Below are 26,486 nucleotides of genomic sequence, written 5' to 3'. Positions count from 1 at the left end.
TCAGAACAGTTTTCTTTTTCTCTATTGCCCTGGGGCCCTTCTATTTTTCCTCTTTAATTGGTTGGGGAAAGAAATAGGTTCTTGTGATGTTAATAAGGAAAATGAATCTTTACCCAAGGTAAAACCAGCCATGTGACAATCTGATATGACGATTAAGTGATTGTCATCAGAAGTAGACAGGGTCACAGTCCAAGAGGGAGAGAGCTTGAGAGCTACAGGGAACAAGACGGGAAGAAAGTGACTATCAAACTTAAGCAACTTCAGACTGAGTACAGCTGCTTCTGCATCTCATTCCAGCTTCATTCTAAGTTATGGAAACATTTTTCTTGTAGCTATTATCCTTGAACATTCGAGCTTTCATGACTCCACAATGAGATCAAGTTGTGATGAAATTAGCCACTGCGGAGCCATCCTTAGCACCACGTCTGTGGGAGCAGCTAATTCTCTGATTGGTTAATTAACCTATTCCTCTGGGGACTCTTATTAGAACCTACACTAGGAGCTCCATTCTTTTTGAAGTGAAAACTGGAAGGGATGGTCCTTCACTGTTAGAGATTATGGACAGACTTTTAGCGGAGTTACACTTCTGATTTTTTCCCCCACACTTGGGCCAAAATGTGAGCCCAAAATGACCAGATGTTCTCTTTGAGTCTGGATCAGGCAATCTATCCAACTTTCCTACCCAGACTCAGAACGAGGACCAGAAGGTAAAAGTTACAGGAACACCTTTGCAACTCACTCCAAAAAGTAAAATAAAATGAAAAGAGAAAAGTGCCTTACAAGTAATCAGATTCTCATCACTCAAAGTGTTGACTGTTTTGGCTTGGGTGTTGAAGAAGGGCTTTAAGCATCTGTTGGAAAATAGATCACAGAGACAGACATAAAGATCACTCTCACTTAATGGCTTGACCATTCTGTAGTTTAAATGGAATTTTGTTTTTCTGTATTGTTTCCTATGTGATTTAGTAATATGTGCCCATGTAAGGAGCTCCTATCAAAAAAGAAAAGGGGGTTGGCATGCCTGGGTGGCTCAATCCATTAAGCCTCCAACTCTTAATCTCAACTTAGGTCTTGATCTTAGGGTCTTGAGTTCAAGTCCTATGTTGGGTTCCATGCAAGGCATGGAGACTACTTAAAAAAAAAAAAAAAAGGAGGTAGAAAAAAAGGAGGTAGAAGAAAAGATGTTTTAGCTCTGTGGGGACACAGTAACTTGGAGCATTCCTGTACCATACCATACCCTTACTGTTTCGGAGGATCCTATTGATACACTAGCCGTGGCCAACAGTGCTGGGGCCAGACTCAACATGTAAATAAATAGCTTAATATGAAGTGTTACTGATTTCACAAGAGCACAGAACTAAAGTAGTTTGGAACTCTCAGGACAGAAACCCATGGGTGAGGGTTAACATGAAAAAGATTCTATACTCTAAGGAAAACATAGAAGAATAAGAGCTGTTGGAAAAAAAGGGAGGGGGGAATTCTCTACCCTAGTGTAAGTAGTGAGTACTCTGTTACTTCAGCTTTGACAAAGAATCAACCATTCAATTTATTAAAAACAAGTTTCTTCCAAGTTTGGGATTCTCAGGTCCCCCTAGATGCCCTCAAGACTTGGCATTAAAAGGAAAGGAACACAAAGAGGGCCCTAGAGATCCGAGCCCCTGTAGGTATTCATGATGGGTATTTTCCCATCACTCACTGTCTGATTTGTTGTGGTGTCGTGAAGAATAGATTGATGGATAATGGAGGATATCTGTGTTCTAGACTTGACTCTACCCTAAATATCCAGGGTGCTCTTGGCATAGTCACCCACATTCCCAGCCCAGTTTCTTCCTGCGGCAGATGAGGGGATTGGACCACATAACTGCTTTCCACAGTGTGGTCCCAAGCATGAAATGCTTTTTGTTGGTGTGGAAATATAATTTACTGAATTGTAACGTAGGGTTTTTAAAAATATGTGTTTGGGAAAACTATGAGTAGCTCATCAAACTCATGGTATTGCTTAGGGATGTGGCAAAAGTAAGTAGCAATATTAGGCCTGAATAAATCTAAAGAAACATATTAAGTAAATAACAGTGCAGATATTGCACATACCACAAATGCAATAGATTATCGACTGAATTTAGAACACACTTGGATGAGATGATCTCTAAGGACTGGTCCAACTCCTGAATTGTATTACTTGGATGCAAAATTATATGAATTATATGAACGGGCCACTCTAGCACAATCAAACCTTTCTCTTTCCTGTAAGGCAATGGGGGGGGGGACTTCCAAGTAAGATCCCATAATACACACTTTACATTAAAGGACTGGATACAATGTAGTGTTGGCTCCACTGATGATGCTTTTTTTTGAATGGTTGAGGATAGTCAATGGTAGTTTTTGTTAGTTTCTCCATCTGCTCATCTCCAGTTATCCGGTTTACCTAGGAAATTTTTTCTTTTCATTGAAAAACTTCCTTCCATAGTCTGAATAATCAGAGTCCACTTATTCCTTTATATTATGTTAGTTGATTTTAAAAATGGTGTTAAATAGAGGCTTATCTATCTATATCCACTTTACTTGGATTCAGGGCAATGCAAGCATAACGAAGCACATAAGATAAGGCTTATATGTCAGTCTGCCTGAGATCAAATCCTTGCAGGTTTTCTCACCTTTTTGTGCCTCAGTTTCTTTGTCTGCAAATGCGAAAACAAGAGATGACCTACTTCATTAGGTTATATGCAAAGTATGAGCACAGAGCCTACCATAAGATAAGAGCCAAACAAATGTGAGCTGATGTCATCATCATCATCATCATCCCCCTGCCCCATCACCACCCCCATAATCTCTTACCAATGTAAGACAAAAGCAAGGGAAGATCATTAAAATAAATTTCTCTTTGAGACATTTCTGCTACTTTCTTTTTTTTTTTAACTTGTTTTTTTATTAACACATAATGCATTATTTGCCCCAGAGGTACAGGTCTGTGAATCATCAGGCTTACACATTTCATAGCACTCACCATAGCAGGCTTACACATTTCATAGCACTCCCCAGTGTCCATCACCCAGCCACCCCACCCCTACTCCCCACCACCAGCAACCCTCAGTTTGTTTCCTGAGATTAAGAATTTCTTATGGTTTATCTCCCTCCTGGTCCCATCTTGTTTCATTTTTTTCCCTCCCAAACCCCCAGAACCCCCCACCCTGCCTCTCAAATTCCTGATATCAGAAAGATCATATGATAATTGTCTTTCTCTGATTGACTTATTTCACTCAGCATAATACCCTCTAGTTCCATCCACGTTGTCGCAAATGACAAGATTTCATTTCTTTTGATGGCTGCATAGTATCCCATTGTGTATATATACCACATCTTCTTTATCCATTCATCTGTTGATGGACATTTAGGTTCTTTCCATAGTTTGGCTATTGTGGACATTATTGCTATAAACATTTGGGTGCACATGCCCCATTTGTATCCTTAGGGTAAATATCCAGTAGGGCGATTGCTGGGTCATAGGGTAGCTCTATTTTCAACTTTTTGAGGAACCTCCATGCTGTTTTCCAGAGTGGCTGCACCAGCTTGCATTCCCACCAACAGTGTAGGAGGGTTCCCCTTTCTCTGTGTCCTTGCCAACATCTGTCATTTCCTGACTTCTTAGTTTTAGCCATTCTGAGGGATGAGGTGGTATCTCAGTGTTGTTTTGATTTGTATTTCCCTGATGCCAAGTGATGTTGAGCACTTTTTCATGTTTCTGTTGACTATTTGGACGTTGTCTTTGTCAAAATGTCTGTTCATGTCTTCTGCCCATTTCTTAATTGAATTATTTGTTCTTTGGGTGTTGACTTTGGTAAGTTCTTTATGGGTTTTTGATACTAGCCCTTTATCTGATATGTCTTTTGCAAATATCTTCTCCCAGTCTGTCAGTTATCTTTTGGTTTTGTTGACTCTTTCCTTTGCTGTGCAAAAGCTGTTGATCTTGATGAAGTCCCAATAGTTCATTTCATTTCTGCTTCTTTCAACCTCCCTTTCATATAACTGCCTCCAACCTACCATCATTAGCCATGTTTCAAAAATAACCCCTACCCACTACCAATTTCTCAAGCAAAGTTTTGTTCTATAACTCGCTAGTAGCTGCTTCTTACAGAGAAATGTAAACTGGCTCTCTTACCTGGAATGGAACCTGCTTTTTTTTTTTTTACCAAACAGCCCCATTATACATGGAATCAAACATCTGAATATCCTCATGTTAATGGAAACGTATTGTGAAATTGGGGTTTGCTACTTTCAACCAAAATTTATCCAACTAAACTTCTTGGACATATTCCAGAGAAGCCAAGAGGTCTATGAGAATTTGTTTTTAATTTTGGGTTTCATTTTTATAATAAGTATAGTTCAAAAGAAAAGTCTTTTGAAATATTGGTTTGGAATTATGTCATTATTGAGTAGAATAAAACTCCAATTCTTTTAAGCCAGCATTTCTTAAACGAGGGACCCAGACATACTCTAGAGCAGTTTGGAATAACACTGTTTCCTTTAAGAAGGAACCTAGCAATTCTTCTATTTAGGATGCTGCCAGGTCAGTGACTCTTAGAATACCTTCTTCTGGTCTCTCGTTTTCTGACTTTAGGCTCCAAGATTATATTTGTACTTGCTCTGTACAAAAAGGAATAATAACCCAGGAGGCTCAACTGAACTCAGTTGAGTCACACATGCCTTTTGGAGACTCAGGAATTGCACTGATTGTCCCTACTCAGCCCAATGAACTGCACAATTACCCTCATTCCTTGCATGACTCCTTGGAGCAATGCCCATGGGTAACATCTGGGGATTCTTTGCAGTTCCTTTGCTCATCTCCTGGGTTATCAGAAGCCACACAGAGTATCCCAGATGTTCATGTAGGGAACAGATTTTGCATTTCCTCCCAAGTTGCCTGCCTAATGGGGTTCAATCTTACACCAGCCACTTCTTTCATAGCATTCTATTTCACAAGCTCTTTTTTAAAGTCTTGTCTTTATTGCCTTTGGAAAAGAGGGTACCATCATTTTGAAAACCCACAACAGTCAGGGTTTATTGATTTTCTTCTCATCCTTTTCATCATGCATTGAATGCATCATTATAAGCAGACTTAAAGAAAGCCACCATATCATTGACCATCTCTGAGCTTTTCTCTTCATGGGTAATAAAGAAAAAAAAAAACATGTAAAATAGCAACTAGGAGAAAGTTAAGTATTTCATCATAACCATTCTCAGGATAATTAGAATGGATTAAATTACAAGATATAATGCATTTAGTTAATCTTCCCTCTAATTAAAAAAGTATCCCTAGTTTTAAATAAGGCGTTTATTTTTAAAAACATATTTCATTGTAATCAGTAAGGGGGAGGCCTCTTTGGTCCTCAGTGATAGAAGGCAACAGCTGCAAAGTAATTAAAAGCTACTAGCCAGTGTTTTTTTTGATTATTAAGATCCTTAAGAAGCCTACTCAATCTTTTCCCATAGCTTTCTCCATGGGATTCCCCACAAAAGACCTCATTCTATGGTCCGTGGTGATATACCTCTCTTTCTGTTCCCAGATCAGTCAAGATGTGGTTGACTCCTCCTGCCCAATAAGTGTCAAGTGAGGAGATTAATGTAGCAGAGGTTTTTATAGTTTTACACATGAACTGAGATAATTGTCAAAACAAGATAAGTAGGTTACACGAGACATTCATAAAATAGAATGGGGACACACTCTACCCTTCATAGGTTCTATTCCAAGACTGATAGAACCCACATCACCCCAAGCCCTAAAAATCTGTCTCACAAATAAGGAATCATTGACATTACTTCTCTAATTTTGTGGCTCATCCCAACCACAAAGCTCACTCCCCACTTGCATCCTGAACATTCCTAGAAGTTTCCAGGGCTGTCTCACATGTTCATGGTCAGCCCATTCAGATTCTTCAAGCTTGGTCTCCTCATGGAGGCCTGATGTTTACAAAATTCACTTCAGGGGAGCCCTACAGTATTCCTCCTACTGCCAGAGGTGTGCCAACCAGCACCCTCAGTGTCCACTTAACTCAAGCCCTGCTGGGTTTCCACAGTGAAGGAGAGGCCACCACACTTGCCCACACTGGGAATCTTTATCAGCTGCTTCCATGCTCCTTTGAGAAAGAAGCTTGCCCTTTATTTATTTATTTATTTATTTGCCTATAGCATCTCTCTTATCCATCAAGGTTTTGTCCCAGGATCAGACTATAGAACAGGCAATTTGGTTTCCTCACTTTCGGTTTCCTCAGTTTCCCTCAAACTCAGATACCTTCCATAGACTCAGGAGTGGTGGGGGATGTTCACATGTTCTTCAAACACACCCAGGCTCTAAATTCCAACTCAGATCAGTGAAGACCCCTGTCATCTACACAACTAGTCCTTTGAGAAGATCTCCTTCTTCCTTCTTATTTCGGTTAAGGGTTGCTTCCATTTCAGCCAGCTCAACTGCAAGTAAAGGAGCCCCTGTGATCTCCCATCCTTCTGCTAATGGTGTCACAAAAGGAGTGGAGAGGCAAATCTTTCCATATCCCTTAGAACCAGTTTTCCAGCAATTTCTATCATGGCTCTTTGAGGCGGCTCACTCTAATCATGGGTGACATCCAGCTATATCCTGCCAGACTTCAGGGAAAGGAAGAGTTAACTGATATTCCAGAGATAAAAAGTCCCACAGAATTGCTGTCCAGAGGGATTTAAATTGCTGAGACTCCTGGCCCACAGATTCCAAATTTAGCTGCAGCAGCACCTGGTCAAATTAGCAATGAAGTTGGTTAGAACTTGGCTCAGAAGGGTCATCTGTCCAAAGCTCTAAGCAGAGTGATGGGCTCTGATAAGTGTGAATTGCATTTCTTTATTTTTAAAATCATGGTTTAACTTCAAGAGGGATTGCCAGACAGCCCTGTCTAGTTGTCTAGAAACAATGCCAGGGTGTGGGGGCTCCCAGAGATTATAAAATAAGCACCTCACAGGCACAGAGGAAACATTTGTACCTGATTTTATTCCAACAAGTTAGCAAGCTGTCTATCACCAGTCACGCTCTTGCACTGAAACATGCCCTCTCTAATGACATGAAACTCAAGTCAGGCAATAGGACTATTTCTCCACATTAGGTGTATGGGAGCCCAGGAAGCCCAAATGTCACTGATGATAACAATTCCCATGAATAGGGAGAGAGATTGAAGAAGATATTAGAGGTGGTAAGAGAAACGAGCTTTTTCCTATTAATCCAGGGAATGCAGGCAAGTCAAGTTGGGTCCCTTAAGCATGTTGCTATCTGCTTCTCACCACACTTTGAATATGAACTAATTTAACTTTTTATTTCCATTTAATAGGACCAAGAAAGATCCATGTGCATTCACTTACAGACCTGTTCTCTGGGGGTCTGATAGAGGAAATATTACCATACCATACAGAAGCCTAGCACAGAAACTAGTCTACACAGAATTAAGCAGTTGGAAACACATAATACACACCAACACCCACTCCAAACTCCCAACATCTCCCGCGTTATGCTTGTAGATGGTAACCTCTTCCTTCCTTGGAGGAACTTCCTCATCCTCAGTGCTTTCCTCACGTAGTTACCACGCATTCAGAGGGTGGGGCTGGAGAGGGGAAGTATGCAGCAGAGGGCTTCAGTGCATGGGCTTTGGAATCAAACAGGCCTGGAGATACCTAGCTTGCCAAATATCACCCAACTTGCAGTTGATGGAGGCTGGGTTTGAAACCAGCTACATAAATGTTAGCTTAAAAATCACGAGCACCTGCAGGTCCTTGCCAGAGTTGCCCAAGTGCATCTTTGTGGACAGCATAGTTAGCAGTGGTGGCACATTAGATAGATAGAGGTGGCAGACAACCATACCCAGGGCCCCAAACTCCCCAAAGAGAGACCAGGATGCTGATGCCCCTAATGGTAGCCCAGGGATCTGGGCCCACCACCTGCTCCACTCCTGTAGGAGAAGGTCACTGAGGCACCTGGATGCCCTGCCTGCAAGAAGAGAGAACACAGGGAGCAAGAGCAATGCAGAGAGAGATCTGGAAATGGCCCACTGAGGATCTGTCTGCCAGTTGGAGGGACATGGGCGTTACAAACATAAAGAAGAGAGTTACACGGGTATCATCCCATGGCATGTGTGAGGTCCACACCTCCTCCATGTGGTTACAGCTGAGCAGTGACAACTATATTCATTCATTCATCCATCCGTTCATTCTTTCATTCATGAAACATTTATTGAGCATCTAATGTGTGCTGAGTGCAGCATAAGCCTCCCCAGGGGTAGCAGGAGTAAAAGAGAAGTGGTTGGCACAGGGGCTGGTGACAGTCTGAGGAACTGAAGACCTCGGCTGTCTTCTTGCCCACATGAGACTTCGCTGTTCTCTAACAAACGCACCCTTCCCGGTATTTCTGCCAATCATTTTCGGTTTCTTTTTCCACATTGTTTCTTGCTAACAGCTTCCCAAGAAGATCAACGGAAGGATGGAAGCCTTAAACTTCCAATGGCAGTTTAAATTCATTTGTAACACAATATAATTACATTAAAAAAGCAGTCAGGTATCAAACTGTGTGGATACACACAAATGACTCCTTCATAAGTGTTAATATTTTCAACAGCGGAAGAAATTCGGTTAAATCAAATGAAGATGGCAACTCATTAAAATCTGATTTTCCCTCCTATCCTTTCTTATCTTTTAATCCTCCGTATATGGCACAACTTGTTCTGTTAAATAACATTCATTAATTAAATCTCATCTTCTCTTAGCTATATCTATATTTTTATTTATTACAAAAACCTTCCGATGCTTATAATCTAATTTAGTTGGATTATTGCTTGGACATCCCTAAGTAAGAAAACCTTGAGGTTTAAGATGGAATTACTGGCAAGGGAGGGAATGGGATAAACCAAGTTCTTTTTTTGTCTCCGCCTGGCAGGAGGTGGTTGGGCAGGCCTTTCCTCTGTTAGGGGAGGTGGCCTAGATAATGAGAGCACTATGAATTCAGTGTCTTCATTGACTGTGGGAAGGACTGGGACAGAAGAACCTGTAGAAAGAGTTGTAGACTCAAACACCCCTATGTGGATGAGGCAGGAGCAATGTCCATGAGTGCACTGGAAAGGGTAGAAGACAGTAGGGAGTGGTGATACACTGGAGAGTGTACGCCCCTTCTATGGAGGGAAGACATGGCCTGTGTCCCACTGAACATTGCCATAGAGAAATGCAAACCTAGCTTGACCAAAATTTCCGATTTTTCAGTACAAAGCCGGGTATCAGGATTGTTATGCATACTCTCCCAGTTTTCAAATGTTGGCAAGCAATTCAAACTATGTGGAAATGGTCTATGAGCCGTTCAAATAGGACTGGAGGCCACATGGGTCACCCATCTGTGGCCGCTGACACCGAGCTCCAGGGCAAGATTAGTATCGAGTTAGGGAACATCATCATTTGTCTGGGTTGAGACTGGGACAGCTTTGGCTTTTTTTTTTTGGATGCCAACTCTCCTGGTGACTGGTTTCTGCTGGTAGGAGTCTCATTGCCCAGGGTGTGATGGTGATAACTTCTTTGCACTTACAAGTTGAATTTTCTCCAAGGAGCTCAAAAGACTTTGTGTTGCCTCCGTCAACCTCACAACAGGCCTGTGAGGCAAGCAGGTAGCTATTGCCCCAAGACACACAGGGAGCAGCATTAAATATTTTAAACAGGCAGCTAGGTTGACTCCTTGGTCTACATCCATGGTCTACACAATTGGCAAATTACCACATTCAAGAAGCGCAGGCAGGGTTTCCCATTGCTGCCTCCTCTGCTGCCCTTTTTGGCTTATCTTCCTTCTGTTTGCTCCAGCTGACAGCTAAGCCCCAGATCTCAACAATATATACAAGCAAACCGAGCCAGTGACTAATTCCTGTCGTGCGTGTGAGTGTGTACACGTCTGTGAGTGCATGCATGTATGTGTGCCCATCTAACTTCTCGGCAGGCCCCACATGGTTCATCTGCACCCATTACAACACATCTCTGTATTGGTCCTTGGTGTGATGCCATGCTCTGAAATTCTACTTTGCCAAGTGCTCAAGACCTAGAAACGCCGACTGGGTATCTGCAGGATTCTGGATATCTGCATTTACTAACAGTGGCCATCTAATCCATGCCCCTTGGGTCCCATCTCCCTTCTCTTCCTTAAACAGATAGAATTACAGCTATGAAGAAGCCTTTCCCTTACAGAGCTGGGATAGGTGCCCTCTCCTTGGCCACAGTGGATTACCAGGAGTGGTCATGGAAAGGCAGGACAAGGGCCAGAGCAGTGCAGTGGAAGGCCAGAACGAAGATCTTCTCTGAGTTGCCTTGGGTAGAACACCCAAGAAATTCCCATTGGCCAGCAGTGATTAGAGCTCCACCACGGTCATTTCCCCTCTAGACTGGGTTCAAGGGTTTTGCTGCACCATCCCCCTGTCCTCCCCCCTTCTCCTCTGCTTTATGGGCATATATGCTCTCTGTCCTGCTCTACTCAGGGGAGTTCCTTGGGCTTTGCAGGCATGACCCAGAGAGAAGACTCCAGTATGGCAGTGTAAAACCGTTGGTCTTTTTCCCAGGACAAGTATCCCCGTTTTCTAGATTGCCTTGCTCTTCCTTCCAAATTGTCTCAGATCAGACGGCTGATTCCTGGGAACGGTTCCCAGCATGATATTCTACCACAGCCATTCACATTCTCTGCATGCGAGCATGCCATGGACATCCTTCAGAGGCAGATGCAGAACTAGAGCGACACCTGGCCGTCCTAAATGCATGTGTGAAAGGGGGGACTAGACTTAGTGACACTTGGGACAGCAAAGGCTGCCATACCCACCAGCTTCCCCTCTGATCCCACAAATCAGGATACTCTTCTTTAGAGCAGAGTCCAATGAAACTGCCTTTTCATTGGGAACTTTAAGGATTCCACAGAAGAGCACTGGAAATCCCTTCTCGGTCTAGTCAGAAGTGCAGTTGATTAAGCATCTAGAATCAGCCATTCTGTCTTAGCTCATCTCAACAGATCGAAATCAATACTGAAAATTTTTTCAAGTATGTAGCTTAAAAAAGCCATCTCTTTATATCCTCAGGTATGTATTTCTTTATAACCAAATATATAAAAAGGTAGCTTTTGTGCTGCCTTGGGAGAAATCAACTCATGCTATTCATTTGTTCAGAATGGAAGCTTCCAAAGGTCAGCCAAGGCTTCTCTTTACCTTCATTCATGATGTCTCTCAAAATATCACATAGACAAATCATAATTTGTATTTTTCACATACATACACAAACATCCATTCTTGGGAGTCGAAGGTGCACCATGTAGGGGACATCTTTATCATAGTAGCCTCAGGGTGACATTCTAGAAGTTCAAAATAAGGAAGCCACAGGCATTCTCAGTGCTGCCAAATCCATTAAAGCCTGTTGTATGATGTACAGAATGCCCATGCAGGAGACCCTCATGGTGGGTCTGTCAGCACATTCAGGCTCACCTGGCTGAGCCAGCCTTTGGGTTTAATTGGCTCCTATAGGTCAACAGTGCAACTCAGGGATGCTCAAGCCAACAGACTCACGGGTCAGCAGGGACATCAGCCCCTGGAGTTTCAGCACTCAGCCATGCACAGGTTACCAAAGCTGCCGTGAAGTTCCAGGTTTAGTTAAGTACTTGGCCAAACCAAGAAGTTCCTTTAAAGTGGAGCATCTGACAGACCTCCACGTGCTAGGACAACTCCACTTTGACATGTACCTTTCTGCTTCCAGCACCAGTGAGATGGGCTTACGCTAAGGAGTGCAACTTCACAATATTTTCTGAGCAGTAAAAGCAAAAGATTGCAGTGCTATAAAATCATGTCTTTCAGGAGACATTAAAATCTGACTGATACTGGGGTGCCTGGGTGGCTCAGTAGGTTAAAACCTCTGCTTTCAGCTCGGGTCATGATCTCAGTGTCCTGGGATCAAGCCCCGCATTGGGCTCTCTGCCTGTCAGGGAGCCTGCTTTCTTCTCTCTCTCTCTCTCTCTCTGCCTGCCTCTCTGCCTACTTGTGATCTCTGTTGAATAAATGGATAAAATCTTTTTAAAAAAAATCTGACTGATACTGATCACAGTGAGGTAAAAAGCCACAAGCCAAGACTTGGAGGGGAAGGAGATAGAGGCCCTGAAAACAACATGAGGCTAATACATAAAGAAAGTAGTTAGAGCCAAGCTGGGAGTGGATTCTGAAGCTAGAAAGGCACTTTGCTCGGGAGTTTCCTTTTAATTTGTGTTTCCTCCCAGGCTATGGCTTTGCCCCTTTCTGTTAAAATCTTGACAGTACCTCCCAAGAAAGATGCTCTCTGGCAGGGACAACCCCTCTGGTTTGGTCAAGCCTGGCATTCCACAGCAAAACATAGTATCCAGAAGGAACCTAAATTACCCTCTCCCTTGGAACAGGAATACACCAGGTGCTCAGTAAGCGCTGGCTGGCTTGAGATTCCCTGGGCATGGCCCTCCTGAAAAAAGTTAAGAGAAAGAGAAGCCACATTATATCTGAGGAGAACAGTGGGGACAGATACAGTGAGAAGCCACCGTGAGTTAACTTCAAAAGTACTGTGTTTCTTAGCTCCAAAAGAGCCCATTAGTGAAAAATCAGGAGCCAAATTTGAGGAAGAAATAGTGAAAGGAATAACTAAATAAATGAAGGGGTTTTCTGGAGTTTTGGAGCATGAGGATTTGAACAAGGGACACGTTGGCCTATAGTCCAGTGTACAACTCTGAAATGAGGACAGGATCACCACAAACAGAATGAAAAGGGGTTCTTTGAGCAAGTCGAGAAATCTTACCCTTTTTATGCATAAAGCACAGATATCTATGCAACAAATAAGCAGATCTGGAGTGTATCTGTGGTTTTAAAATTTCATGATGAGGAGAGGAATTCGGAGGAAAAGATCTCAAATGGTTCCTGAGGAACCAGAGGAGAGAGATTCATCTGGTAGAAGAAATGATAGATTGATTTGCTTCCAGAACTTCAGTAGAAGTGGCCTCGAGTATCTTTACTGAAGACAAACTCCTGCTTAGGAAACTTTCTGCCAAGTCATGTCTCTGTCTTTCTCACCCCCCTTGCCGGCTGCTTTCGGTCTGTACCAAATCCGTTTAGACGGCAATAATGGGCCGAAGAGCTGGTTTTGTGTGTGTTTTGAATTCACTCGTTTGCTGAACTCCCTCTTCAGATAAAAGCAGCTAGCAGTTAGTGAATACCGGCCGTAAAACTTGCCAGCCCCTGTGCTCGGTTCTTAACACACTTTCTCATATCCTGATCCTCACATCAGTTTTGTGAGGTAGAAATTGTCCTCATCATCGTACAGGTGAGAACACTGCTCAGAGAGGTGAAGCCCTTGGGGTAAGTCTGAACTGTCAGTGCCAGGGGGAGGTGAGCTCTAACCCTCAGTTTATTTGACAGAAACCAGGTGTTACCACAGACTGTTTTGATCGCCTACTTTGATCCCAGCTAGTTATGGCAAGAGGCTTTCTCTGGAGGCCAGCAATGAAATCAGAGTGTATGGGCACCCGGGGGCACCCTCCTTTACTGGTAAAGTCACCACCACCTGCACGAATGTTTCTTCAGTGATCGGGGGGCTGTCCCCCACTTGGTAATACTTTGGGGTTCTCTGCTTTACCAGCACCCCCAGGCCAAAGAGTGCACCAAGTTCTTTCAGATTCCCAAAATGAATCATCACTCCTCAGCACAGGCATAATTGGCCAACTTCCCTAAATTTAAGTTGACTTTCTATCAGAGTTCACATTTCTACCAACTTTTCATTAAATTAATTATTCAAAACAATTCAGAGTTAGCGTTCTCACGGCAACTGTAACTCTGCCACGACTATATTAAGGCGTAAATTGAACAGCATGTTTTGCAATAAAGTTAATTTTATATTCACCAGAGAACTGAGTTATAGTTGCTGTGGGAACCATCAGTTTGAATCTCTTGACTTTGGTGCATTTAAATTCTCAGCCACAGCCTTGCACACCGTAGCATATTTTGCATGGAAGCTTCATCTGCTTCACGCCCGCGCCTGGATCCCCTGAACCCGGAAGTCCTGTCAGAGTCTGGCAGATCGGCCGCTTGTGCTCCCAGCCCTCCTCCTCATCCTGGTATCTCTGACACTGGAGAGAGAAATAGCCAACAAACCCAAATGGTTCTGCTTTTATATCTCAGAAATGTCTGTCTGGGGGAGGTGACTTTCCTCAGAAATGTCTGTCTGGGGGTGGTGACTTTCCTCAGAAGCGCGGTCAGTGAGAGGCGCCAAGGCTCAGGCAATGTCAATGAAAGCAAGCGATGCCATTGAATCTGTGAGGAGCCGGGATTCTCATCCAAGGGTATTTCTGGATCACGTTGTATTATTCAGTACACACAGGGTGACCTCTGAAGGCTTCAAGTCCTTGCCTGTGCCATTAATCATGCAGGCATGCACGGCCATACATCAGAACATACTAGAGCTCTGGAAAAGCTAAACAACATTTCCCAGAGTCACATAAAACCCAAGCATCTCTAAATCAAGATGCACTGCAGGGCCTCTCTAAGAGGTGCGTTCAGTAGAGCTGGAATAGAACTCAGGGTAAATCCTGGCAGTACTGAATTGGTGACAGGTACCAGGGTGAAGACGGAAGCTTGTTTGGGAGGGACAGCAGAGGGAGATGAGACTCTGAGGTGGTTAGAGAGGCGAGCATTCCGTCTACAAGGATTATCGATTTTTCAGCTTTATTGGAAAAATCAGTCATGCTTTCTGCCTCCTGGGGATTGCTCTGCTGCAATTTGGGAGTGTGTGTGTGTATGTGTGTGTGTGTAAACTCTGCAGGTTAGCAGCTGAGTAGCAGCTCCCATTCACCATTCAATTATCCATTTAGCTAAAATGTGACTTAACAGAAACATACTGCTGTTTTGCATGTTTAAAATATATTTGAAAGGAGGGATTTTTGTTTCTCTGTAAATGAGAGGATTTTGAAGAGAAAGCTCTCGCCTTCCTAAGGGCACATTCATTATGCAAAATTGGAGAACAGCACAGGCCAGATTGTTGGGATTCTGACTCCTATTCTATATGCTTTCAGAAAACAAACATCTCCTTATTCTTCATACTCCCCCTGATCGAGACTTATCACAAAATTTATAAAGGCCTCGTAACAACCAGTTTTCCCTCAAGTGCTTAACCAGCTAAACACTGTGAAGAAAAGGACTAAAACAAAACATGCAGATAGAGTTTCAAAGAACAGGATAAGTTCAGAACTCGGGGTTATGTGGGTCACAAGGACGGGAAGGAGTGAATGATAGAAGGTGCTGGATTAATGAACAAGGACAGGGCTGCTGGGAGCCTCCATTTTAGCCAGAGGAAAGAAAAAAAGGGTGAAGAAACAAAGGAAAGATTGAAATGTTTTTATTGTCTCTGTACAGGCAGAAAGTAACATAAAATAAGATAAAATACAGCTAGTGTATGAGGTCATCTAATACGTAGTGTTTTGAGAACAAGTCTTCAGAGGATTTGGAGGGATTTGTTGGTTAGGACATCTTGAATATAAATATATGTGTATATTTATGTATACACAAATAGATAACGGATGGATGGATAGATGAAAGATAGATAAAGGACGGACAGATGGTTCATAGATGCACCGATGGAGTTTTTGAAGTATATTCGAGTGCCACAATTCAGATGCGTCAAGCTGACCTATAGGGATAAACAGATTGCAAAAGGTTTTGAAGTCCAGGAGTAATAACCTGGGAGGGCTGACCCAAGGAAGTTCTGTTGCCTAGAAGAACTAGATGATGCTGGCAGACTTGATGCAAACTTCTGGTGTCAGGTCACGACATCAAGAAGGTCAGCACGGTCCTTTGCTGGAGCTGTTCCATATTACATTGTCAGTCCAACCTGGGGAGAGAGCCTGGGTGACCCCGCGGTTCTCTGCGCCCCTCCACCCACGTACCCTTCCCTTTCACTTCTACGATGTTGCCTTTTATATGAAAAAGCAACATAGACAGAAGGGCAGAATCATCACAAAACCCAGCCTCTCCAACCTTGGTTACTTGCCGATTCCCAAATGAAGTTTGTGTCAACCGGAGTGCTATTTATGGACAGTGTATTTTATCTTTTGCTCTGCATCTGTGCCACAAGTCTTTCCTTTTGGAGGGATGCGTAGGGAAGCTTAAACACATACAGGACTGGCCCTGCTGCGGGGAGTCCCGGTAGCAGGGCACCTGCCTACACCACGCGAAACGCCCCCATGGCTTACCAAGATCATCCCGTGACCTCCTCCTGCACAGCCTCCCAGGCCCTGTCCTTGCCCCAACCTCAGTCTGTTTTCCCAGCACAAAGGAAAGCTTTCGAAGCTCAAGCCCGATCAAGCCAGTCCTCTGCCCTGCCCCCTCGACGGCCCCCTCTCCACACCACAGGCAGAGCACCCCTTTCTGCTCACATGCTTTTCTGAGCCTGGTTTACATGGGCACCTCACATGCCTCTTATGATTTAGGAGGACTTCTTTAGGTAACATGTCACATCCATTATGTGCTGATCTTACTCATGGAACTCTCAGGAAATTACCTCATTTTCCTTATTTCCATTTCAGTCTTTGGAGGGCACCTTCCTGGGGTCTTTGCTGTACTGACAGCCATGTTTTCAGCCATAGTATACAGTCCCTCCTCATCGCCAAGTGCAGAGCAAAGACTCCCCTCAGCTGCGTAGACCCTTCTGCCAGCATTTGATGTTATTTTAAACAATAATAATAACTTTCAGATCTGAAACATTTACTATGTGCATTTACTTACGATTTATACATCTTACATATTACTAGATATATTTACATGTATTTATACATCATGCTAAGCATGCAATAGGTTTTTTCTCTTTTAAACCCCAACAACCCTCTGGAATAGGTATTTTTACTGCCCTGGTTTTACAGATGAAGAAAGTAAGGAATAAGGAGTTAATCATTTTTGCCTAAGATCGTATAGCCAAGAGGTGTTTATATTAAAAGCATCCTAAAATCCAGAATTTAAAACCCATAGTTCTGGGGTAGGTTCTTGGCCCAGCTCTTTTCACATCTATTAAAAACAAACATTTAGTGATTTCCTTACATTTCCTAGAGTTGTGCTGCGAACAGCAACAACAACAAAATATATGACGATTTATCACCAGCCTGATTTTACACTAGTTAAAAGAAAGCCGTCAGCCCTGCAGTAAGTAACGAGTCCGTGCCCACAGGCCTCCTAGATGTTATTTGTATTTTTATGACCCTCCTGTGGCTATAAGGATGCTCAGTGGGTGTAGAAATTGGATGGTTAAAAATAACAAATAAGAAATCAAAGTCGCGCTTTGTCCCTATTTCCATACAGGCTAGGTACCACATTCATTATTCGCTGGACAGCTGTGGGAATAAGCAACATGAGGTACAACAACTTGATTATCCTCCAAGAACCAAATTAAACCATTGGACTTCCTTATTATTGTCATCCCTGCCTTTGTGTGACTCTTGTCACCCTCTTAATCTACCAACGTGCTCTCTTCTACCTCTCCGGGTACTCTATTCTGTCTCTTTCAGTCGGGAGGTATCAGCTTCTTCCAAGTTGAAAGGCACAGACCTACCCCAGCACTCCTCATCAACCACTGTTGTCCGCTTGGTTTGGGACCCTGTACTACAACCAGCTGTTTCTTTTGCTTGGGACGTGCCATCCATCCAGGGGCTTGGGGTCTGGCCCGAGGGAAGGTTTACTTTTTTTACCTGGCTGCTGAATCGAGGGCGCAATGAAGCAGCAGAAACACCTCACAGGTGGCTTATGGATGCATTCACTCAACAAATATCGTCAACGCTAGGCGCTGGGGTGAGCACTGGGAAAAGAGCTATACCCCGCCAAGTCGGAGTCCTTGCTCTGGGGAGGTTCCGAGGCTCCCAGGATGACGGGCGTTAAACTGCAGGTTCTCAGTCTCGGCCGCACACAGGAATCACCTGGGGGAGCTCAAAAATTAAAAATACTGATGCCTGAGTCCCCTCCTTGGAGATTTTGATTTAATAGGGGTGCAGCCTGGTATCAGAACTCTCGGCCAATTCTGTTCTAAGGTGCAGCCGGGTTGAGACCTGCTGCTCAGAAAGAAAGGATGAGTCAGAATGGAGGCAGGAGGACTACAGGAGGAGGAGTGGGAGGTACCATGACATCACTCCAGGGGAGCAACCCAGGCTGCAAGTCAAAGGACCTTCCGAGCAAGTGCTGGTTAATCCCAGCGTGAATGGCTTTAGCCGGAGTGTGGGGAGTATTGTTTAGGGACAGGGATGGGCAAAATCCCAAAAGGAAGATCCAGACTCCATTCTAGAACCCAACAAGGCAGGTCGGCTAAACCTGAGTGAGCAGAGCCTCCAGTGACATGAGTTGAGAGGGAGAAATGGGCAGGGCCAGATAATGCAGATAATGCATTCAAGGCCCTTTTAGGGGTTCAAGACTTAATCCAAAAGCTAATCCAAGACTTAATCCAAATCTCATTCTCATACAGAGCAGACATCTGAATTCCCCAGAGGGCTGGTCAAAATGCAGATTTCCAGGACCCACCTCCCCCCACCCCCCACCCCGAGGTTCTGATCCATACATCTGAAATGGAACCCCAGCATGTGCATTTCTAACAAGTTCCCAGATGACATTCTGGCCCCAGGACCACACTCTAAGATGCACCGTTCCTATCTAAGTCAAGGGAGAAAGCCCATCCCCCCCACCCCATGGCAGGGACTTTTAGCAGATTTCAGTGTGGTACCAGTTGGTGTTTGCCTTAGGAACATGGTAAGATTTTCCCCGCACTGGTGCCCTACATCCTCCCATGGTAGAGAAGTGTAATAAAGAAAGGGGATGTTCCAAGGAAGGAAGCAGGCTCCCCCCAGGGAAGCACAGGCTTGTGTGAGACTCTGGTTCTACTGGGTAATAATGATTCAGTCTGGAATTTACTATAATTGACATGAGCTTCCTGCCTCCCAAGAAGAGCTATCTCCAACTTACTGTCGCCTAAACTCTGTTTTCTTCCCTCCCCCCACCCACCCCATGATCTTCTACTGTTTTGAAAAAAACAAATGTGTTAATAAGAACTTAGAGCATCAAAACAGTAAAAAAAAAAAAAAAAATGTCTCTCTCTCTCTTTTTTTTTTTTAAGTTCACCATTTTCTCTGAGGCCAAGTTTAAGCCTACTGCCTTCCTTTTCCTGAGCAGACAGAGATGATGCTGATCAGTGAGAATCCAGGTGCGTCCAGGAAACATGTAGCATAGACAGCTGGATCCAAATTTATATCACCTCATGGAGGCTCTGCTGCTTCTGTTGCTGTGATTTCTGCCTTAGGAGCAAAAGATAAGCAGCGAGCCATGGAAAGGATCACTGGCCTTCCCAGGCATCCCTACCCAGCATCCTCCATCCGCTCCCCTATGCAAACCCTTTAAGATATACAGAGGCTGTTGAAACCGAGGAAACCATCTGCCTCTGGATTTTCCGTGTCTTCTCTAACAAAGCAGGGGCAGCCATTCAAGCACAGGTTCGTGGCTGAGTTTCCATGCCAATTTGTACCTAGACACAGAGTCCCTACACAGCTCCCTTCTCCTCGCCCAGGTGAGCAAGAGAGACAAGCCCTTCCGTTTTCTAGGGACCAAAACGCTGCTTTGGCAGACGGTCTTCTAAAATTAGTTGGAGCCTTCCCCAGAGTGTCTTGAAGCACCAAATTAATTTTCTGAGTGTCTGCCACTGCTGTTTAGTATAAATGGCCACTGAACCCCTAGTGATCCCCCCCATTCCCAGTACCTCATCTGTCTTCAACTCTGAAGAGTTCTGGAATGCAATGGAAGAACTCTATTCCATATTTCCAGTGTGTATCTGCTTCTGAAGTCCAACAATGCACAGCTCCCACTCAGGAAACCGTGAGAGTTAAAAGAGTTGTGGGAGAGAGTTTCGCTAATTAAGCTAACATGCAAAAGTACAATTCTGCCCAAGAGAAGGAGCCACCATTTATTCTACTTTGAACTCTCCTGGCCCTCAGAATTGCCCTTAGCTTCCGTGGGTTTCTCCTCACTTATGCAGACCAACTGGGCATCTTGGATGGTGGTCATAGGGGGCATAAGGATTTCCTAGGATATGATGCAGTCATACACTGAGGGTACCAGAGTTTTGTTTTTGTTTTTATTATTGTTTTTAACTTGAAAGAGGTTAGGCTTATAGGGTTTTTTTCCTGAGCTGGAAGTGAGACGTAGAAAAACAGCACCTAAGACTGCCCCAGGGCAAAGCCTACCACTAATTACAATGTTTGTAACTGTACGCAAGCTACAAGAGCTACTACCTATTGAACATTTACAACATACCAAGTTCTATGCTCAAATCTTTACTTTTATCATTTCATTTAACCCCTCTGGCACCTCTATAAAATATCATTATCTCTGTTAAGTTGTTCATTCAACAAACATTTACTGAGTGTCTGTTATATGCCAACTGTTTTTCTAGACACTGAAGATGCTTCAGTGAACCAGACAAAAATCCCAGCCTTCCTGCAGGTTATGTTCTATTGGGAAAGACAGCAAATAAGATTAATTTGTAAGATATATAACTGTACAGACAGGAGGAGGAGGTGACACTACCAGCTCAAGGTCACACAGACAACAAGGGGCAAATCTAGGTTTTAATCCCAGAAGTATCTGACCCCAAACCAGGGTAAGGTTTTCCCTTGACAGAAGACTTTCCACCAGCATTTAGTCCAGGATGCAGTAGCTCCCCCAGGAGTCTCTGGCCGGGCACGGATGTCTCCTTTCTCCAGCTTTCTTTGTCATCTGTCTGCATTTATATGAAGCCTTTTTTTGTGTTTTCACTTGCACTTCTATCTGGGTGGGGCATTGTCCTCTGTGCTTTTCGAAAGTGTGCTTGATGTTGAATATTAAGATCCTACTTCTCTTTCCATACCCCTTATACACCAGGCACCCCTTCCACCCCTTATACACGATTAGTCACTTCTTTCTACCTCTAAATTGCTGCACATGGCAGAACATTCCTTGATGCTTTTTTAGAAAAGCCTTTTATGGTAATTATAGCTTTCTTCAAGCGCATTTATGCTCCCCTTTTTACTGTGCTTTAGACATTATTTTCCTCATGCCTAATTTTTGTTAAGGCAAAAAGCCTGCCTACCTGGTAACTGCATCATCGGAGGGATTATTGTTGTTGTTGTTGTTTGGTTTTTGGCTTTATTTTTCACTGTTTGGAATTCAATGTATACAAAGTCTTGGAGATGATCACATTTCCCCCCCTACCAAAGATGTTGGAGACCTTGAGTTCAGCCAGAAGTCATTTGTTCATTTCCCTATTTATTGAGTATTAGCAATCTGAGAGTAAACAAGATAGACACGGCACCTGCCCTGATGGAATTACTTCATAACAGGAGAGCCCAGGGCAGCTGTTCAGTTTGTACACTGCACAATTCTAGGGGCACCATTCAAATTATAGTTGATTATGTGCACATTTATTACAATAATTTTCCAGCAGGTACAGTAAAATGTCTTAAGGAATGGCTGCTACATGGACTAGCATGATGTTAGACAGTTGCGATACACTGTAGTAGACAAGGTAGTCTAGGATAGGGTGGGGTAGGCCAGGGTAGGGTAGGATAGGATAGGATAGGTGAGGCTAAGATAGAATAGGACATGAAAGGGTAAGGTAGGATAGAATAGGGCAGAATAGGGCAAGGTAGAATAAGGTAGGGCAGGATAGGGTAGGGCAGAATAGGGTAGTGTAGGGTAGAATGCTATAGAATAAAGCACCATGACAGGTGTATCTAGCCTGGATCTGGGAGTTTTGGAAAGGCTTCCTGGAGATGACTTCTGAGTGGGGATCTAAAGAATGTGTTGAAGTTAGGCCGATGAAGAAAGAGAAAAGGAAAGACTAAACAGCTTTGATCTCGCCAAAGCCTGAAGTGGTATTGAGATGGGCTAACATGAGAACCAGTTCATGTAAGGTCTGTTAGCCAGATTCAGGACTTCAGGGTTTCCCCTGGGGCCAGTGGAAAGCTGTGGAAGTGTTTTGAGCAGTGTCTTCAGCGGAGAGAAATGGATGATGCTATAAGACTGGAGGCAGGGAGGCCACTTAGGAGGCTTTCACAAGAATCCAGGGGAAAGATGAGGAGACTTGAATTAATGCAGTGGCACTGGGGGTGGGAGCAGAGGACAGATTCCAGAGATCTTTAGGAGGAAGGACAGGTAGGACTTCTTGTCATTAAGAGAAAAATCAGGCAGGAATTTTTTTGTTGACTAAATATAAGAGATGAGAGAGCTGGTGGAGGGCAGGAGAGGGTGTTAAAAATGACTCCAAAGTTTTAGTCTTGGGCACTAAAGTACATTGAGGTGCCATTCCTTGATCAAGGGATCAGAATTTGGGGGGAGAGGGTATAAAAAGGCTAAATTCTCTTGAGTCTAAGATTCTTGTTAGTAAACAGTTGGAGACATTGAGATGCAAGTTGGAGTCCAGGTCTAGGCATCAGAGGTCTAGAGATGAAAACTCAGGAGTCATCAGAATGTAAGGGTGTGTTTGGGTTGGGATTTTTCAATCCCAAATTTCTCCTTCAGGTCTAATTTTTGTCAAAGCAAAAAGCCTGCCTACCTCGTAACTATGTTGATGGATTTTTTTTTTTTAAGTGGTTGAAATTCTGAGTGTGGAAGTCTTAGAAATTAATACCATTCCCATCCTGTCAAAGGCATTGGAAGTCTGATAGAACCAGCCCAAGACATTGCTGATGCCTTTGAAGTTTCTGTTTTGATCTTTAAGAAGGAGGCCCCACTATCTTCTCATGCCTCTCAGGAGCGTTTATAGATAAGGCAGGCTGAAATGATCTAGCACAACCTGACCGAACATTTATTCAAATATCTACAATGTGCATGACACAATACCAGGTTCTGCGATCCAACAATAAACAAGGAACTCTCCGGTTCCATGGAGTTTGAGCAGGATTAAGTTTGAGCAGGTCAAGAGCAGGATTTCTCAGTCTTGGCACTATTGATATTTGGGGCCATATCATTGGTGTGGGGACTGTCCAGTCGACTGTGGGAGGTTGAGCAGTACCCCTGACCTCTATGCAAATGATGTCAGTACCATTGTCCCCAAGTTGTTATCCTCAAAAATGTCTCCAGACTTGACAATGTCCTCCAGAAGAAGAAAAGGGAAATAAATAGACTCATTTGAGAATCCCTAGTCTAGAGTCACGACAGAACCTGAAGTCTCCAGATAGCCAGCAGTCTAGCTGTGCAAAGAATCAGAAACTGTGCCTTATCACTTTCTTTATCAGTGATCTCAGAGATGTACACTCAAGGAAATCAGCAGTGCTAGCCTGAAATCCAGGAGACTCCACAGAGGAGATTTCTTGGATCCCCAGGTAGGAGTCCATCAGTCCAATCCAGTCCATCCTCTCCAAAGAAAGTTGCCCCCTGATGCCCATTTCCCCTCCAGACTAATTACTTCCTACATTCTGCTTTTCCTTAAGCAGAAGCTGGCTTTGCACTTTATAAACACAACAGATCACCTCCTCAGAAGGCCACCAGCAGAACAAACCTGTGCTGGGGGCAGCTTGGGGTTGCCTAGCAACACCATGCACCTGCCAAGGCTACTTTCTTCCTCTTCAAGCTAAAAGCAAAGTCCTGTCCATTAATTCCCAGCTACCACAAAACTTCTCAGAGATTTGCCAGCTTCCCACTGTTCGTGTTTTCATCTTCCTCATATGATGTGGAGAAAACCTGCTACTGTGGTCTGTTTATCTCACTTCAGTTGGTTGGGGGGAGAAAAAAATCAAGAGAGAAAGAGCAGGGGGGAGGAAAAGCTTCATTTCAGTCTAAGAGCACAGATATTTTGAGTGCATATCTCTGACTGACGTGCTAGTGTTTTTTGCAAATTTAAATTTTATGTAGTAGACGTGGGTTTCCTACACAATGAGGCTTCTGTTGAGACTTTGGGCATGATTTTAGTCAAACATGAGACCTCAAAATGGCTGAATAACAAAGCACATATAATAGACGGCATGCTGAGCAAATGTTGCTGGGTCTGTCATAGTGTTCCGTGTGACCCATTCAACCAAAACTCTTCTGGTAAAGATTGTAAAGCTGGAGGTGGCTGGAGGTTAGAGATAGACTCTATTCCTTGAGAACCTCTGAAATGTCCCTTGGGTTTTTCCTACCGAGTCTCATTTTGCTCCTGTAGAAATGTTTTATGGTATTTCTCTGAAACTGGGGATGGCTTCTACTCCCTGAACATTCTCACAGTCTGAACAAGAGGGATGTCACTGGTTCTGCAGGCAGGGCCCAGAGCGGGGGTTGGGAGGGGGGGACCAGCTTGGTAAGGAAAGGAATAGAAATGTGAATCTGGGCCTCTGGGCTCTGTAAGGGTAGGTGTGAATACCAGCACGTCTTTGTGGAGGAACGCAAGCACTTAGGCTTCGTTTGCATCCTGGATTCAGTGCTGGGCCTACTGCAGCCAAAGAAAACAGGTTCTCTGGCAACAGTTTCCTGCTTTCTCCTCTCAAGACAGCTCAGCTTCCTCACAGAGATCTCCCCACAGAGAACTTCTCCTCTTTCACTCGCCCTCTACTCTCAGGGCCTAACCCTATACCACATTCTGGAAAGGATGGGAGGGAATGAGCATTCAAAAGTAAGATACCATAAATAAATTTATAGGTACATTTCAACTCACTTTCAGACCCTCCAGACCTTCTTTCCGAGGAGGAGGCCTTAAAATTCCCACCACTGCCACATGCACAAATTGGGTTTATTGGCATTCTCATGAGGGTTACTCAAGAGAAGAGAGGAAAGATGGCAGGCGAAGGCCTCTGGAACATGGGAGAGAGAACTAAGGGGAGATGCATGCTTTTGATTCAGAAGATTTGGGCCAGAATGGTTTCAAATCAATGACTTCCCTCACTGCAAAGCTCTTCATCCCCCCACCACAACCCAGTCTACCTTGCATTTCATGTGGTTTGAAAAAAAATACACAGAGTGGGGCACCTGGGTGGCTCAGTGAGTTAAAGCCTCTGCCTTCCGCTCAGGGTCCTGGGTTCAAGTTCTGCATCGGGCTCTCTGCTCAGCAGGGAGCCTGCTTCCTCCTCTCTCTCTGCCTGCCTCTCTGCCTACTTGTGATCTCTGTCTGTCAAATAAATAAAACCTTTCAAAAAAAAAAAAAAAACACAGAGCTGGAGATAGACATGGTGACAGAGAGGGAGACAGAATTAAAGGTAGATATTCAGGGAAGTCACTTTCTGAGGACAATGACATTAATGGTCATTTGGGGTCTATTTAAACGAAGTAAGAAAACACACCTAGATTGCACAACTCTGTAAATTTGCTACAAGTCACTGCATTGTGCACTTAACACAGGTGAATTTTATGGTATATAAATTATGACTCAATAAAGCTGTTAAAGGAAAAATGAAAACATATCCAGGAATTCTTGCCAGCAAGTAGATTTTCTGAGGGTGGCAACATCCTACCGATTCTGTGCTGCTCTCTGCATCTTCTAGAGGGTGGCAGGGGCTCTGCTGGGGAGACTGTCCCACCCTGCTTTAGTGGCCTGCCCCCTGCCACCCTTTCTCATCTTCCCACACCCATATTCCCGGGCCCCCCACTCAGGTCAGAAGGGTGGTAGCCACAGTTGTTTTAGGTGCTGGAGCAATTAGGGAATTAGGCAGGCTGCTGATTTCATACTTTTCCCCACCCCCAAAAAAGAGGAAAGAAAGAAAAGTTTACCACAAAATAAGAATTACTCGAATGCCACCTCATTCCTCATATACATACACATTTTTCTCTTTTCCCTGTTCAAGGCACTAAGTACCTACTCCTCCCACGGCCTTCCGACTCAGCAGTATTTTCAAATTATGCTATAAATAGGTTGAATGATAAACAGTCAACATTTTCAAGTGCCCCTTAAAACTAAATATTACAAAAATACAAGAATAGCCCAGGAGAACCAGCCTGTTCTTCATCCTAAGAAGTTTGTGATAATCACATATAAATATATCCTTAAAATTCTGAAAGATGGAAGGCACTTTGCCTCCATCCTGGGTTGATAAAGAATTTCCTGTCTTCCACAGAAAGTATTTCTAAGAAAGAAAGAAAGAAAGAAAGAGAAAAGGGGTTTTTGTTTTTGTTTTTTTGTGTTTTTTTGAGGTAGCCTCAATCTTAAGCTACTAGCTGGAAATTACAGCCTACCTAGGTTTGTAATCTCAGAGCTGGTTTAGTTTTCTGGAATATTCCCCACTTTGGGAAGGTTGCCTCAGACCCCTTCACACAGGTCAGTGTCATTGGGGATCCCCTGCATCTGGGTCTCCACTGTGCCTTGCAACTGCATGCATTGCCTGCTTCCCCTACTCTTTCGAAGGCAGGCACGGGCCCCACTCTGAGGCTGGCCCAGTGGCTGCCCTGCGGCCTTGCTCCCCCTTTGCATGGCTCCCCTGCTGCCCCAGCGCGGTCTCGCGCCCC

General features: G+C 43.9%; 1 protein-coding gene across 4 annotated transcripts in view; it reads left to right on the top strand.

Moving 5' to 3' along the window:
* Window positions 1-26,486, top strand: part of TENM2 (teneurin transmembrane protein 2) — a 1,128,378-nt gene that overhangs the window by 992,980 nt on the left and 108,912 nt on the right. The window lies entirely within an intron of this gene.

Source organism: Mustela putorius, unplaced genomic scaffold (genome assembly GCF_011764305.1).
Source record: "Mustela putorius furo isolate JIRA1106 unplaced genomic scaffold, ASM1176430v1.1 tig00000145_pilon_pilon_pilon, whole genome shotgun sequence".
In the NCBI taxonomy this organism is placed as follows: Eukaryota; Metazoa; Chordata; class Mammalia; order Carnivora; family Mustelidae; genus Mustela; species Mustela putorius.
This window is presented reverse-complemented; position numbering and strand designations above follow the sequence as displayed.